Here is a 16470-nt window from a genome sequence, read left to right as displayed (position 1 = left end):
GATTCAAAAGCAATTTCAATTAACGTCAATCATAATTCAGTTGCTTATATCTTTTAATCCGTTTATCGAAACTATTCGGTATCTAAATGAAAAGTTATTGATTTTTCGCTAGCTTTCCAAAAACATGTATATCATATACCTTTTACCAGTAATATATGTATTTAATTCGTGATTCATTATAAACTGTTTAGTGACGAAATTTAGCATACAAGCATGCATAAATATATATACCCGAGCACTAGACATGGATACACAATTAGTATGTAAAAATTTATTTACGAGTACTCACGTATCAATATTGAGATTCAATATTGCAGGAAAGGTACGTAGATGCAACGGAGACGATAAACACTAGATTGACCTTATGAGCATACCCATGAACCATACCCATCACCTCCATAGCTATAACCCATAATTTTCTTAGCCCTATACCATTTGAAAAACTCATTTTGAAATGATTTGCTCATAATCCCGTTTAAAAACATGTGAGCAGAACCTCGTCGTAATATTTTGTGTAAATAATAATAATATTACAAATAATAATAATAATAATAATATTACTCTTAGTAATATTAATAATAATAATAATAATAATATGTAAATAATAAAAATAATAAGAACAGAGGGAGTAATATATCAATGATATGTGTGTGTATGTACAAGTGAAAGACTCGTTCGTTTTATAGATTTGATCAGCTCTCTGACTCCATGCGATTGCATGGAGTCTCTATGCCTAAATCATGCTCTCGCATGATATGAAAAACCAGCTCATTCCCACTAACCGATGGCTGCCGACACTTTCTTAATTCACATAATCCTTATCAAACGTAAAACATAAAGTTATATATATTATTATATAATATATTTAATCTTTAGGATTAATTAAATATTATATTATATTTACGTGCATAGTAAAAATGTAATTTTTACTAAAATGACTCGTACGTTGTCACTCGACTTAGGTACCACTTTCGGTTTTTCGAGCGCACTTTTGTACATGTAGAAAACTAGCCTTTTACGTTATGCGACGTGTACCCTTATCAATAATTTGACTTACTTATCAAAAAAATTACCTTATAATAAATGTAACTTATAAAATTGAGCGTTGTGGTCATTTGCTTCTATAAACCAGTGACTCGTTGTTTGTCAAAATATATTATTTTAAATCATGACGTTTTATGACTAAGTTAAAATATATATATATTTTTATTTAGAATAGTAAATTTGTACGTAATATATATGTTTGAAATATTTATCTAATGATATAAAGATAAAGTTTAAATTTGTTCGGAAATTTCCGGGTCGTCACAGTACCTACCCGTTAAAGAAATTTCGTCCCGAAATTTGATCGTGGTTGTCATGGCTAATAATAAAAATGTTTTTATGACGAATATGAGTTGGTATATAGAGTTTTATCACTTTAGAGTAATATAGATAAAATGATTCGATTACTTGAAGAGTACGAGTGAAGCTATCCTAAAAGGAATGAAATGAGAACTAAAGTTTTGTCTTAACTTTTGACGTTGTATTGGTTGGATTCCGGAATTCAAGGGATTTAAAGAAAATCTTCTAAATCTAAAAGATTTGATTCTTCGGCGAATAAGGAAATTAAGATTTCCTTTGATTAAATGCATAATCTGCCTCGATTGTTATGTCTGATATTTCGCTATAAATTAACCACTTCTGTTTCATTATTTTTACCACTCCTACATCTTCTTCCTTATTTCATACTTCCAAAAGATTGTGAAATGCTTAATCCAGTTCTAATTCTTGATATTTTCTTGGCTATCGTATCCTTCATTCTTCTTTTTCATCTGCCACCAGAGGAAATTATTTTCTTCTACTATTACCTTGGGGTTATAGTATTTTTCATTCTCCCGTGTCTTTATAGTGCTATACGCATTGATATACACGGTTTGTAATATATGTGTTGTTGTAAGACTTTATATTTTCCCTTATATTTCAAAGTTCCTGCTTCTGTCTTCTATAATTATTATCATCCCCAGTTAATGCTTTCTTTTATTTGCTGCGATTTATACCCCAATTTCTATTTCGGAGTTTTGTCCCTTCGTTTCTTCTTCTTGTGACTAAGCATTGCTTGTAATGGTCCAGAATTCGTAGGTATGGGTTTTGAAATGAACATAGTTAATGTTCTAAGAAGAAAATTGTAATTGCACGATTTTGATTTGTCAAATTACCAGAATATCCAAAAAAGACCGAATCATCAAGAAAATATTTTCTTGATATTCTTAGAGATTAACTAGAATACAAGAGTCGTATGACATAGCACATGATGACGTTATGATCTGTGAATCATCACGTTCCATTTAGAAACTTAGCATGATTTACTGTAATATAATCACGTTGATCAAGTGTCATTATATTATACTAACTCATGCTTCAGTTCCCAACACTACTTCAAACACATTCATATTTTAAACTCGAAGGTTTCAGAATTTTAGAAACTAAAATAGTTTCTTTTATGATTTTACACAGATAGCGCGAAGAAGTAAATGATTTCGGATAACAATAGTTGTGAAAATATCTTCAGGAATATCAGAGATATTTATAATGAAAGATACGATGATATCTTAGAATTTCTAATATTGAAGGATGATGAAGAATATTATCCGCAAGGGTTTAGATTCGGAAGCAAGGTATTCGTTAATGGCTTCAGCAAATACTGAATCATTTGGATTCTTGGAAGGCAGGTTTCGTCCTTGTGATTTATCCACAGCCTCCTTCATACTTTGCACAATCCGTTTTCCAGTTCCAAACCTTTTCTTTTTCTGAGCTTTGCCAACACACTATTCTTTATCATTAAACTTTTTACTGTTAAGGTCGTTTACAGTTTTTGCTGCTTCATCAGTACTTTTCAAAATTTCGAGAACTAGTTCGCGGTTTAAGGTGTTTTTCGGAAACTTCACATTCAAAGTACGTAAGTATAGGAGATAGATGTTATATGTACACATATAACTGTTAGAGTAGACATGCTGTGAGATTTCAAAATACTGATTGCTGATTCCCAGTAATTGGCAAGACAATTCTTGTTATAAGATGCAGATGAGTAAATGATGGGGTTTCGATAAATATAATGATTTTTCAGAAAGTCAAAGATCAGTGAAGTTGTTGGTAAGTTTACTGCTAATGTGGTGGAACATGATAGGTTCCCCAGTAACAAGAACGTATATGTCAAGGTTATAATAAGGTTAATCTGAAAAATCGAAGTTGACTGGTTGGAAGTGTGATGAAAATTTGATATCTTGAAAAGAATTGTAAGATTATTTTCGATAATAACAACTTTAAAGGATCTTGCAGAGTTTTGAAGTCAAAGTATAGCTTTGAAAGATGTAGATATCTAAGAATGATGTCACCGGTTCAGAGTTATGGCTTGGATTCTGATCCGTCAATATCAGAATATGTAATTGAATTTGTATGGAAAAGATTGTATATTCCTGTGAGCAAAGTTAATAATTTTTGAATCAAAGTTGAAGAATGTACAGTGTAACATATTAATTGTGAACTTATATATTTTCTGGGTCTTACCTACCCGTTAAAATATTCTCACCATTAACAGTTTGTACAAAATAATTTTCTTAATTACAATCTTTATGAAAATATACCTATATATATAGTTTCCTTAGATGTAATCATGGATTTAATGAGTTAACATAATATTAATCTCATCTGGTTTTCGACTAGGACTAGAATATATAATCTCTAACACTTTTAGAAACTACATATTCTCTGCAGAATATTTCTTCGATGAAGTTATGAATCAATACTTCATCGTTTGTTGTTGCTGGTATTCCTTGGTATCTATGGTACGTATGACGTTGATGTTCGAGGTACAGATTGTGATGTTGAGGTGTGCGATGCGGATGTTGTTGGTGGTGGTAATGGTACTATTAGTGTTGTTGTTGGTGGTACTATTGATGCCGGTGATGCTGCTGGTGCTTGTAACCTTTGCATCATATTCTCTAAAGTCACTACCCGAGCGCGAAGCTCGTTGACTTCTTCTACTACACCGGGATGATTGGCGGTTCGGATGAGCGGATGAATAAGATCTAAAATTTGAGATAGTATATTATCGTGACGAGATACTCTGGAAATGAGAGAGAAAATGGTGTCTCGAACAGGTTCGCCGGTAAGTGCTTCAGGTTCTTCGCCAAGAGGGCAATGTGGTGGATGGAAGGGATCACCTTCTTCTTGTCTCCAATGACTAAGTAGGCTACGAACCCATCCCCAATTCATCCAAAATAGATGATGGCTAATTAGTTGATCCATTCCGGTTACACTGTCTTCGGAGTTCAGGTGAATATCTATATCGGAATAGCTGTCGGAGTTTAAGGAATTTGAACTAGATACGTGATCCATCTTATATAATCAGGGAATTGATTTTTGATATAAGATAGATTATAGAATTTAGATTGGTACTCTTCAATACATAATTTACATATGTATATGTAATACCAAAATCCTGTAAATTACGGAGAAATTTTTAGAAGATGTCAGGAAAAGTTTACAGTAACAGATACGCTAAGATATGAAATTTTGTCTATACACTATTTATGCAATAAATGCAGGAAAACGTGTCTAGACTTTACGAATGATAAGCATGTAATTTCCGACAAGAAATAATAAGCAAAACTTTTAACATGGAGACACGGTCCAAGTCCAGACATACTAATGCATCCTAACAACTATCAGTTAGACACACTCATGCAAGACCTGGTTCGCTAGGACCAACGCTCTGATACCAACTGTGACGATCGCTCCAAATCCATACGGACGAACACGTCATTCATTGATTTCATTGCAAGTTATTTGACCTCTATATGATACGTTTTGTAAACATTGCATTCTTTTGAAAAGGCACACCATAAATGAATATTTAAATCAAAGGTTTTCGACATCTGATGATTTCTACATATAGACAATCACTGTAAATAATAGTTTACAATAGTACTTCCGTTCACAATGCAGTCAAAATAATATACATGGTGATGATTTGGTGAATGCAATGTTTCCTTGAAAAATATACCATGTAAGACTCCATGCACATAGCTTGTCTAACATATAAGCAAACAGCGGAAGACTTCTAGGGAACCTGAGAATAAACATGCTAACAAGTGTCAACACAAAGGTTGGTGAGTTCATAGTTTTAATGTTTTGCATAATCTGTACATAAAAGTGGATCACAAGATTTTAGTTGTTCCATCCAGAAACGTTTATCAAAATATTCTACGAAATTGAGCACCCTGGTAACTAAACTTAACGTATATATAATTTGTACCCTTTGTATAATCATCTTAAAAATACACGCAAACCAACGTGTACGCTTCTCAAATAGCATACGTCCGTTAAAAGGCTAGTGCTCTAGCTCGGACGGGGATGTCAAGCCCTATGGATCCATATATAACTACTCGCGCCCACCAGTTCTTATAACTGGCAGTTACTAGTTACCAAAGCTAAGGGATTTTCGGTTCAAACTCAGTGTAGAATTTAGTATGTACTTGTATCCATTGCGTTTAAAATAAATTGCATATATTCTCAGCCTAAAAATATATATTGCAAAAGCAATTAAAAAGGGAGCAAATGAAACTCACCTTAGCAACACATAAAGTTGTTCATCATAATGTGACCGAAACTCGGATTACCAAATAATCATAGATCTTAACCTAGAGAACATATGTTGGTCAATAAATGTCTATCAAACTAGGTCAGGTCATAGTGTATCACAATCCTAATGCTCGAGATCGACATACAAAAGTTTATCAAAAGTCATTTCAATAAGTCAATTTTGACTATAGTTCAACAAAACGAGACGTGCCTTATATAAGGATTCATTTACTCGGTTGGTAATATTTAAACATCCATTTTATCAATCTCGTAAACAAGTTGTTTAAATTTTAATTGTAGATTTAAAAGCAATTTCAATTAACGTTAATCATAATTCAGTTGCTTATATCTTTTAATCCATTTATCGAAACTATTCGGCATCTAAATGAAAAGTTATTGATTTTTCGCTAGCTTTCCAAAAACATGTATATCATATACCTTTTACCAGTAATATATGTATTTAATTCGTGATTCATTATAAACTGTTTAGTGATGAAATTTAGCATACAAGCATGCATAAATATATATACTCGAGCACTAGACATGGATACACAATTAGTATGTAAAAATTTATTTACGAGTACTCACGTATCAATATTGAGATTCAATATTGCAGGAAAGGTACGTAGATGCAACGGAGACGATAAACACTAGATTGACCTTATGAGCATACCCATGAACCATACCCATCACCTCCATAGCTATAACCCATAATTTTCTTAGCCCTATACCACTTGAAAAACTCATTTTGAAATGATTTGCTCATAATCCCGTTTAAAAACATGTGAGCAGAACCTCGTCGTAATATTTTGTGTAAATAATAATAATATTACAAATAATAGTAACAATAATATTACTCTTAGTAATACTAATAATAATAATAATAATAAAAATAATATGCAAATAATAAAAATAATAAGAATAGAGGGAGTAATATATCAATGATATGTGTGTGTATGTACAAGTGAAAGACTCGTTCGTTTTATAGATTTGATCAGCTCTCTGACTCCATGTGATTGCATGGAGACTCTATGCCTAAATCATGCGCTTGAATGAAATGAAAAACCAGCTCATTCCCACTAACCGATGGCTGCCGACACTTTCTTAATTCACACAATCCTTATCAAACGTAAAACATAAAGTTATATATATTATTTAATATATAATATATTTAATCTTTAGGATTAATTAAATATTATATTATATTTACGTGCGTAGTAAAAATGTAATTTTTACTAAAATGACTCGTACGTTGTCACTCGACTTAGGTACCACTTTCGGTTTTTCGAGCGCACTTTTGTACGTGTAGAAAACTAGCCTTTTACGTTATGCGACGTGTACCCTTATCAATAATTTGACTTACTTATCAAAAAAAATTACCTTATAATAAATGTAACTTATAAAATTGAGCGTTGTGGTCATTTGCTTCTATAAATCAGTGACTCGTTGTTTGTCAAAATATATTATTTTAAATCATGACGTTTTATGACTAAGTTAAAATATATATATATTTTTATTTAGAATCGTAAATTTGTACGTAATATATATGTTTGAAATATTTATCTAATGATATAAAGATAAAGTTTAAATTTGTTCGGAAATTTCCGGGTCGTCACACATATAATACGCCGTTTCGTAGGTAATTACGCATACAATACAACTAGACACTTACAATTGACATTGCAAAGCATTCAATGCATCAAAAATCCATTTTACTTCTATCAAACCCTAACTCAAAATCACAAATTTAGCAATGAAGTTTATGGAGTCTTTCCAAGTCAACCTACACATCAAATTGAAGCTAGTGATACTAGTAACACATTTAATACATGCACTTTTAACATCTAACAACATTTAAGCAACCAAATCACAAAATCAAACACACCAAATTTTAAGTTCATGCTAGTTACTTAAAATAACAAGATCGAGCATACAAATCATATATTCATGTTAGACTTGAGCCATAGACACTAATTAATACTTTTATAAGTCAAAATCATCAAGAACACAAAATCTAGTGTTTTTAGAAAGTTACCCAAATGAGATGTAATCGGTATGGATTCGAAGAGGAAGATGCAAGGATTCCAAATATGTAATTTGTTTGAATTGATGCTTGCTATATCTTGAATAGATGATGAATCTTTGAATTGGTGTTTGAGAGAAAAAGTTGAAGTATTAAAAGAGATATACAATGAGTGATATACATAAAAATGAGATTATTGAATTAAGAAACTCGAAACGATATATATAACGATTATCGTTATAACAACGTCTTACTAAATACATATGAATCATTTTAAGATATAGATACACTATGTTTAACATGATAAAATGATAATTAAGTATATCATTAAGTGTGTTAACAATGAACTACATATGTAAAAACAAGACTACTAACTTAAGAATTTCGAAACGAGACATACATGTAACGATCATCAATGTAACGACATTTTAATGTATATATATCATATTAAGATATATTTATACATCATAATATCATTATAATGTAATAATTTAACATCTCATTAGATATAATAAACAATGGGTTAACAACATTAAATGAGACCGTTAACTTAAAGGTTTCAAAACAACACTTACATGTAACGACTAACGATGACTTAACGACTCAGTTAAAATGTATATACATGTAGTGTATTAAGATGTATTTGTACACTTTTGAAAGACTTCAAGACACATATCAAAGTAATTCTACATAACAAAAATGCTTACAATTACATCCTCATTCATTTTCATCAACAATTCTACTCGTATGCACCCGTATTCGTACTCGTACAATACACAGTTTCTAGATATATATACTATTGGTATATACACTTCAATGATCAGCTCCTTAGCAGCCCATGTGAGTCATTAAATATGTGGGAACCATCATTTGGCAACTAGCATGAAATATCTCACAAAATTACAAAAAATATTATAAATCATTCATGAATTATTTACATGAAAACAAACTTACATATCCTTTATATCTAATCCATATACCAATGACCAAAAACACCTACAAACACTTTCATTCTTCAATTTTCTTCATCTAATTGATCTCTCTCAAGTTCTAAGTGTTCTTCATAAATTCTATAAGTTCTAGTTTCATAAAATCAAGAATACTATCAAGTTTACAAGTCTACTTCCAAGCTTTCTAATCCATTTCAAGTGATCATCCAATCTCAAGAAATCTTTCTTATTTATAGTAATATATCTTTCTAATTCAAGGTAATACTCATATTCAAACTTTGGTTCAATTTCTATAACTATAACAATCTTATTTCGAGTGATAATCTTACTTGAACTTGTTTTCGTGTCATGATTCTACTTCAAGAACTTTCAAGCCATCCAAGAATCCTTTGAAGCTAGATCAATTTTTGTCACTTCCAGTAGGTTTACCTACTAAACTTGAGGTAGTAATGATCTTCATAACATCATTCGATTCATATATATAAAACTATCTTATTCGAAGATTTGAACATGTAATCACTAGAACATAGTTTAGTTAATTCAAAACTTGTTCGCAAATAAAGTTAATCCTTCTAACTTGACTTTTAAAATCAACTAAACAAATGTTATATATCTATATGATATGCTAACTTAATAATTTAAAACCTGGAAACACGAAAAACACCGTAAAACCGGACATACGCCGTTGTAGTAACACCGCGGGCTGTTTTAGGTTTGATAATTAAAGACTATGATAAACTTTGATTTAAAAGTTGTTCTTCTGGAAAAATGATTTTTCTTATGAACATGAAACTATATCCAAAAATCATGGTTAAACTCAAAGTGGAAGCATGTTTTTCAAAATGGTCATCAAGATGTCGTTCTTTCGACGGAAATGACTATCTCTTTAAAAAATGACTTGTAACCTGTATTTCCGACTATAAACTTATACTTTTTCTATTTAATTTCAAAAATTTTAGTTCATTATGAAACCATAGCAACTTGAATCACTCAAAACGGATTTGAAACGAAGAAATGACGGGTAAAACAAAATTGGATAAATTTGTTAGTTTTAGCTACGAAAATTTTGTAACAAATCTAGACTAAACATATCCTAACTAATTTATATTGTGTTATACATATTATGTAATCTTGGGATACCATAGACATGTATACAATGTTTTGACATATCATATCGACCCATATATATATATATATATATATATATATATATATATATATATATATATATATATATATATATATATATATATATATATATATATATATATATATATATATATATATATATATCTCGGAACAACCATAGACACTCTATATACAGTAATGTTTGAGTTAGCCATACAGGGTTGAGGTTGATTCCAAAATAATATATATACTTTGAGTTGTGATCAAGCCTGAGACTTGTATACACTGGGTCGTGGATTGATTCGAGATAATATATATTGAGTTATTTCAGTACATCTAACTGTGGACAACTAATTGTAGGTTACTAACGAGGACTGCTAACTTAACAAACTTAAATCATAAAAACGTAATAAAAATATTGTGGATATATTTAAATCATACTTTGATATATATGTACATATTTGTTATATGTTCGTAAATCGACCAGTGACCAAGTCTTATTTCCAACGAAGGAAAAATCTGTGAAAGTGAGTTATAGTCCTACTTTTAAAATCTAATATTTTTGGGATGAGAATACATGCAGCTTTATAAATGTTTTATAAAATAGACACAAGTATGCAAAACTACATTCTATGGTTGGATTATTGAACCGAATATTGCCCCTTCAAGTCTGGTAGCCTAAGAATTAGGGAAATGACCCCTAATTGACTCGAATCGTAAAGATAGATCTATGGGCCTAACAAACCCCATTCTGGAATTTGGAATGCTTTAATACTTCGATTTATATGGTGATTGCGATTGCCAATTTATGACATACTTGCGAGTATGCGGGGAATATTCTATATGCATTATGTTAATGTCGGTTACCAGGTGTTCATCATAGAATGATTTTTATACACTTGCGAGTGTAAGATTATTGAATAAATGAAATCTTGTGGTCTATTATATTAATTTGATAATATATAGGTTAAACCTATAACTCACCAATATTTTTTGTTGACGTTTTAAGCATGTTTATTCTCAGGTGATTATTAAGAGCTTCCGCTGTTGCATACTAAAATAAGGACAAGATTTGGAGTCCATGATTATATGATATTGTGTAAAAACTACATTCAAGAAACTTATTTCGATGTAATATATTTTTATTGTAAACCATTATGTAATGGTCGTGTGTAATAGGTATATTTTAGATTATCATTATTTGATAATCTACATAATGTTTTTTTTTAAAAAAAACCTTTATCGATAAAATAAAGGTTATGGTTGTTTTAAAAATGAATGCAGTCTTTGAAAAACGTCTCATATAGAGGTCAAAACATCGCGACGAAATCAATTAATATGGAACATTTATAATCACTATGAATGCGACATTTCAGTTGGTATCCGAGCGTTGGTCTTAGAGAACCAGAAAATTTATATTAGTGTGTCTTATCGAGTTTGTAAGGATGCATTAGTGAATCTGGACTTCGACCGTGTTTTCTTTAAAAATGATTGCTTAATATTTTTTTTTTTTTGGAAACTACAAATTGTAACATGTAAATATTATGTGATATATTAATCTCTTACATGTTTGATATTGTGTGATAGATGTCTACCTCTAGTACAAATCCCATCGACTCACCTAATAATAATGGAGAGTCGAATATATATTGGGAAGATTCACAAATTCCCGAAGAGGAACCGGAAGAAGAGGAACCGGAAGAAGAAGAGGTTCCAGAGGAGGAAATATTCAGAACCACAGAAAAACATATAAGTAAAAGAAAACCCTCAACGAATTGACCAAAATTAATAATGGTCAATGGTGTTTCCACCGAGGAAGCAAAATATTGGGAAGATTACCAATTTTCTGATGAATCGGATCCCGATGAGGATTCCGATGATGTTATAGAAATTATCTCGACCCAATTTAAAAAAGCAAAAGAAAATAATAAGGGAAAGGGCATCAAAATAGAGAAACCTGATTCCAACCCCGATGAACTTTATATGTATCGTCAACACCATATTTCTTAAGTTGTAACAATAACCCGGGAACCTCTAAGCCACCAGGTTTTTCTAAACCATTTGTGAAAACAATGGCTCGTATTAGAGGAACATCATATATCCCTAAAAAATTAGCAAAACGAAACAGGTCCGAAGAGGAAGAAACTAGTGAGTCGGAATAAAGAGTTGTAATCATGAGGTGTAAAATATGTAAAATAAGTGTGCTTGTACTTTTCTTGTTGTATGTGAAAATTGCTTGTATTATTTGATAATTATCTTTTATGAATCTAATTCTCGTCTGTTTTACAGTATAAAAACACAATGGACGTTAAGGATAGACAACCAAAAATTTTAGAAGACCTATCCGGGGACATGATTGATGAAATCTTGTCTAAAGTCGGTCAGAATTCGTCGACACAATTGTTTATGGCAAAATTAGTTTGTAGAACATTTGAAGAACATTCCAGGCATACCTTAGTTTATAAAAGGCTTTCATTTGAAAGATGGGGTATATCACATTAGGGACACCGTAAGTTACGCCGTGTTTTCTTTAAAGTGTTAAATGCGGGGAACCCAAATGCAATTTCACGCTACGGGTTAAAAACCAATTTTGACTCATCATATCCCAACGTAGGACTTCGTGAGTTAGAAAGAGCTTCTAACATGCAACATAAAGAAGCATGTTATGCTTACGGGTTAGTGATGTTCGCTTCTCACCAAAGTGAGAAAAAGAACATCGGATTACAACTTTTAAATAAAACATTCCCATAAGTGACGAATTCAGTAGTTGGGGTGAGAAACAAGGTTTTTAGATTATTACGGGGCTGTTGGGCATTACGAAACCCTCATCCCTTTGACGACGTTACAACATACTGTCTTGTCAACGGCCACAACGGTTATGTTCCATAAGACCAAGGATGGGAAGTAGTATTAGTAAAACCAGAATGCATGACTTGTTTCTGGACTTATGAATTACGTGTTTTTATTGCCTTTGCTGAATGACTTGCGTATTAACTAGGATTGTTGTCACAACTGTTTTGTATCAAAGTTATTGTGTGCTATATTTCATGCTATATGTATTATAGCGGTATTGTAAGTTTGTAAAATATTGTATAAAGGTTTGAACGCGAAATATTATTATAATCAGTTTTTCATATAGAATTGTAGTAGTTGAATGGTATATTAGCTACTAAGTATGAACTTAATGGGTAGGTACTACCCGAATTAAAACTATAAAACGCTAATATGAAGAAAAAGCTTTTATAAATGAGTTCATATTATGCTACAAAATACTATTGACTACTCTTAATATTCTATATGATTAACTTAATTCTTTTGGGCTATTTTTGAAGGAAATGGCACCGACGACTCGTCAGAATTTGAACATGAGCGAGGAAGACTTTCGTGCTTTCCTTGCAGCAAACATAGCTGCAGTACAGGCTGCAATGCAAAATAACAATAAATCTGAATCCAGCAATGGAACTAACGCCACGAGAACTCGTGTAGGATGCTCCTACAAAGAATTCACTGCCTGTAAACCTTTGGAATTCGATGGAACTGAGGGTCCAATCGGATTAAAACGGTTGATTGAAAAGTTTGAATCGGTTTTTGCCATAAGTAAGTGCACTGAAGAAGACAAAGTAAAGTACGCTACGCATACCTTCACGGGTACTGCGTTAACATGGTGGAACACTTATCTAGAACGGGTGGGACAAGATGCTGCTTACGCACTACCGTGGTCAGCATTCAAACACTTAATGAACGAGCAGTACCATCCCAGAAACGAGGTCAATACGCTCAAGGTAGAGCTTAGAGGGTTACGAACACAAGGGTTTGATATTACCACGTACGAACGACGATTCATAGAGTTATGCCTATTGTGTCCGGGAGCGTTCGAAGATGAAGAAGAGAAAATCGACGCATTTGTAAAAGGGTTACCAGAAAGGATTCAAGAAGATGTAAGTTCATACGAGCTCACCTCCATACAAAAGGCAAGTCGAATGGCTCACAAACTCATAAATCAGATTGAGGGAAGAATTAAAGAGTAAGCGACCGAAGAAGCCAACACGAAACAAGTCAAGAGGAAGTGGGAAGAAAACAGTGACAAGAGTCACCAATACAACAACAACAAAAATAGCAATTACAAACGCAATAACTACCACCACAACCGCAACTTTAACCGCAACAACAATAACAATCCCAATAACAACTACAACAACTACAATAACGTTTCCAACAATAACAACAACCGCAACAACAACAATTCCAACAATAACAACCAGCGGCAAAAACCATGCCAGAGGTGTGAAGGATACCATCCGACTGGGCTTTGTACGACATCGTGTACTAAGTGTAATAGAAAGGGTTATGGTACGACGAAGTGTGAAGTTTACGGACCAATGGCTAACAAGAATAAAGGAACAAATAATGTCGAAACAAATAATACCGCCATTATTTGTTATGGATGTGGGAAGCCGGATCATATCATAAACGAATGCCCAAATCAGGGGAATACTAATGGACAAGGCCGCGGAAGAGTTTTCAATATTAATACGGTAGAAGCGCAGGAAGACCCGGAGTTTGTTACGGGTACGTTTCTTATTGATGAAAAACCTGCTTATGTTTTATTTGATTCGGGTGCGGATAGAAGCTATGTGAGTAGAGATTTTTGTACTAAATTAAGTGGTCCATTGACGCCTATGAATAATAAATTTTTACTCGAATTAGCAAACGGTAAATTAATTTCGGCAGATAAAATATGTCGGAATCGAGAAATTAAACTGGTTAGCGAAACGTTTAAGATTGATTTGATACCAGTATAGTTAGGGAGTTTTGATGTGATAATTGGCATGGACTGGTTGAAAAAGGAGAGAGCAGAGATCGTATGTTACAAAAATACAATTCGCATTGTACGAGAAGAAGGAAAACCCTTAATGGTGTACGGAGAAAAGAGCAACGCGAAGCTAAATCTTATTAGTAATTTGAAGGTGCAAAAGCTAATAAGAAAAGGTTGCTATGCTGTTTTAGCACATGTCGAGAAAGTACAAACTGAAGAAAAGAACATCAATGATGTTCCCGTCGCAAAAGAATTTCCCGATGTATTTTCGAAAGATTTACCGGGACTACCTCCACATCGATCCGTTGAATTTCAAATAGATCTTGTACCAGGAGCTGCACCAATAGCTCGTGCTCCATACAGACTCGCACTCAGCGAAATGAAGGAACTCCAAATCCAACTACAAGAACTTTTAGAGCGTGGTTTTATACGACCAAGTACATCACCATGGGGAGCTCCTGTTTTGTTTGTCAAAAAGAAGGATGGTACATTCAGGTTGTGTATTGAAATGCCCCGTCCTAATCCATCTGGACGAAGTCATCAACATTTGATCCCAGAGTGATGATCGACTCCAAGTAATGTCCTTAAAATGAGCAAATGCACAGCGGAAGATTTCTTTCATACCTGAGAATAAACATGCTTTCAAGTGTCAACCAAAAGGTTGGTGAGTTCATAGGTTTATCGTAAACAATAAAATTCATCATTTTGATAGTCCACAAGATTTAAATCATGCATGGTACAAATGGGCCCGAATCCTATACCCACCTGTAATGTACATGTGATATCTTTTAAATACATTACACATTTCTCGTGTACGAAATCCTTTTTCATAAATCTTAGTAACCGTACACATATCTCGTGTACAAAATATAACATACACATAACCTGTGTATAAAATCATTCTCTCGATACAAAACATTCATATCAATTGGTGGCAATTATCATGTCCACATAATTCAATAGTGGCAATTATCATGTCCACATAATTCAATGGTGGCAATTATCATGTCCACATAATTCAACAATAATCCGCAGAACTCCTGTCTGCATAATAATTCATTCGAGGAATGTTTTTCTTGTGTCTATCTCGTCAAATATTTATAAAAGCATTTCATGTATTCGCAGTTCAAAATATATTTCAAAAGCATTTAATAAAGCAGTTATAAAAACAGCGCATGTATTCTCAGTCCCAAAAATATAAAGTGTAAAAGGGAGCAAATGAACTCACGCATATAATTATTGTAAAATAGTTAAATAAGCATTTGCATGTATTCTCAGCCCCAAAAATGTAAAGGGTAAAAAGGGAGCAAATGAACTCACAATACAATATTTTGTAGTAAAAATATTCATACGACGAAACTGAACAATGCAGGGTTGGCCTCGGATTCACGAACCTATATCATTTATGTATATATTAACACATATATTGGAAGTCGAACATATGTATGTATTATTAGTGAATTAATTGTTATTTTAATTATGTGCTTCATTAATAACCTAATTAATTACATTCATTAATATTTATTATAAAAATATTAATATAGTTTTGCTATATGTAGTGAATGTGGTTTTATATAACTAATAGTTATTTGATTAAATAATATTGATAATAATAAAATAAAATAAAAATTGTTTCATCCTATAATAAAAATAATAGTTATAAAATTGATAATTTTTATAAAAGTGATACTTTTAATAATAATGAATACTAATAATAATAATAACTATAAAAATAATGATTTTACTAATAATAATAATACTTATATTTATATTAATAACTATAATAATAATAATAATAATAATAATAATAATAATAATAATAATAATAATAATAATAATAATAATAATAATAATAACAATAACAATAACAATAACAATAACAATAACAATAAAACTACCTTAAAGTAACAAGTTCCCAAAAAAAAATGCCA

Source organism: Rutidosis leptorrhynchoides, chromosome 2 (assembly GCF_046630445.1).
Source record: "Rutidosis leptorrhynchoides isolate AG116_Rl617_1_P2 chromosome 2, CSIRO_AGI_Rlap_v1, whole genome shotgun sequence".
NCBI classification, from domain to species: domain Eukaryota; kingdom Viridiplantae; phylum Streptophyta; class Magnoliopsida; order Asterales; family Asteraceae; genus Rutidosis; species Rutidosis leptorrhynchoides.
Note: the sequence above shows the minus strand (reverse complement) of the source record.